Below are 2,555 nucleotides of genomic sequence, written 5' to 3'. Positions count from 1 at the left end.
ACTCCCTACCCTCTGGTAACCACTAGTCCATTGTCCATGTCCATGAATCTCTGTTTGTTTGTCCCGTTCATTTGTTGCTTTTAGGTTTATATCCCACATATAAGTGATATCATGTGATTTTCAACTTTTTCTGTCTGGCTTATTTTGCTTAGCATGATTATTTCGAGGTCCATACATGTTGTAGCAAATGGCAGTATTCCATCTCTTCTTATGGCTGAGTAATATTCCATTGTATATATGTACCCCAGCTTCTTTAGCCAATCATCTATCATAGGACACTTTGTTTGCTTCCATGTCATGGCCACTGTGAATAATGCTGCTATGAACATCGGTGTGCAAATATCTTTTTGGATATGGGTTTTCAAGTCTTTGATGTAAATACCCAGTATAGGGATTGCTGGATCATATGGTAGATCAATTCTTAGTTTTTTGAGGAAACTCCATACTGTTTTCCATAGTGGCTGTACCAATTTGCACCCCACCAACAGTGTATGAGGGTTCCTTTTTCTCTGCATCCTCTCTAACATTTGTCATTACTAGTCCTGTTGATTGTAGCTATTCTAACAGGTGTGAGATGGTATCTCATTGTGGTTTTGACTTGCATTTCCCTAATAGCTAGTGATGTTGAGTGTTTTTTCATATATTTGTTGGCCATTTGTGTGTCCTTTAAGGAAAATATCTGTTCAGGTCGTCTGCCCACTTTTTTGTTTGGATTGTTTTTTTTTTTTTGTTGTTGTCGTTGTTATTGAGCCATATGAGTTCTTTGTATATTTTGAATATTAGGCCCTTATTGGAGGCATTGCTTGTAAATATATTTTCCCATTCGGATGGTTGTCTCTTTACCTTGCTGACGATTTCTTTTGCTGAGCAGAAGCTTTTTAGTTTGATGTAGTCCCATTCATTTATTTTTGCTTTTACTTCCAAGGCAAGGAATATTTTTGAGGGAAATGCCATGTCTTGTTCTTTGTTTCAGTCTCAGCACTTGTGCAAGGTGGGAAACAGAGCTGGTGATCAATAAATATGTGGGCCAATAAGGGATTAGAGGAAACAGAAAGAGTGAGAGATGATGATGGCAGGAAAAAATAGCAGAGGGAAAGATTTGAATATTTCCTTGGATTCACGATATATATAGAGGTTTTTGTTTGTTTGTTTGTTTCTATTTAAACACTGGTTCTCAAACTTGAGCATATATGAAATTCATCTGGAGGGCTTGATAAAACAGGCTGCTGGCCATCACCCTCACAGTTTATCAGCAGTAAGTCTGAAGAGGTATCAAGAATTTACTTTTCCATCAAGTTCCTTTTTGATGCTGCTGCTACCCCTGGGACCATTCATTGTATTTTATTTTCACTTCATCTTTTCCATCAGATTCATCAAAGACATGGAACCTGGAAACCAAACAGATGTTTTAGAATTCCTACTTTTGGGATTGACAGATGATCCAGAACTACAGCTCCTCCTATTCTGCCTGTGCCTGACCATGTACCTGGCTACTGTTCTGGGAAACCTGCTCATCGTCCTGGCTGTCAGCTCTGACCCCCACCCGCACACCCCCATGTATTTCTTCCTCTGCAATCTGTCCTTTACTGACATCTGTATAAGCACAATCACCATCCCAGAGGTGCTGGTAAACGTACAAGCACAGAATCAGAGCATCACTTTTATAGGTTGCCTCACCCAGATTGGCTTTGTTGTGGTTTTGGGTGGATTTGAGAATTTTCTCCTTACAGCAATGGCCTATGACCGCTATGTGGCCATTTGTCACCCCTTGAGGTGTACCTTTATCATGAACCCTCATCTCTGTGTTCTGCTGACTGTACTCTCACTGTTCCTTAGCACTGTGGTCGCCCTGCTCCACAGTCTGATGGTGTTGTGACTGTCCTTCTGCAGGGAACTTGAAATCCCTCACTTCTTCTGTGAGCTTGCTCAAGTCATCAAGCTGGCCTGTTCTGATACCTTTATCAATAACTTTCTGATATATTTTGTGGCTAGCCTATTTGGTGGTATTCCTCTGTGTGGGATCATTTTCTCTTATACTCAAACAGTCTCCTCCATTTCGAGAATGCCATCAGTGAGGTGAAAGCTTAAAGCTTTTTCCACCTGGGGATCCCACCTCTCAGTCATCTCCTTGTTCTATGGGACCGTTTTTGGAGTATATATTACATCTACAATTACTGACTCTTCCAGGAAGACTGCAGTGGCTTCAGTTATGTACATTGTGGTTCCTCAAATGATGAACCCCTTTACACACAGCCTGAGGAACAGACATGAAATGAGCCTTGCGGAAATTAATGGGTAGGATATCTTCTTTTCTGATTTTGTGCCATTTACTTTGGGCTATGGTTTCTAGAATGAGGCAAAAAGATAGGAATCCTGAGCGAGCCACAGTGTTTGATTCTTATATCACCAAATTCTTTAAAAATGTCTAGACACCATAATGACAAAGTTAATTTTAACTTGGAACTGAAATCTGACTTTACTTTTCGTCTAGCTCTATGATGTTTGACACTCAATTTCAATTTTCTAAAATCATTTTTTTTTATGCTCCTGTTCTA

The 2,555-nt window shown here is 39.9% G+C and overlaps 1 pseudogene; it reads left to right on the top strand.

The window, feature by feature from the left end:
• The first annotated feature begins 1,381 nt into the window (after window positions 1-1,381).
• LOC120607036 (olfactory receptor 7G1-like) lies at window positions 1,382-2,355 on the top strand (annotated as a pseudogene).
• The last annotated feature ends 200 nt before the right edge of the window (window positions 2,356-2,555 follow it).

Source organism: Pteropus medius, unplaced genomic scaffold (assembly GCF_902729225.1).
Source record: "Pteropus medius unplaced genomic scaffold, Ma_sr-lr_union100, whole genome shotgun sequence".
NCBI lineage: Eukaryota > Metazoa > Chordata > Mammalia > Chiroptera > Pteropodidae > Pteropus > Pteropus medius.
The sequence above is the reverse complement of the archived record's forward strand: the minus strand, read 5'-3'. Positions and strand labels throughout refer to the sequence as shown.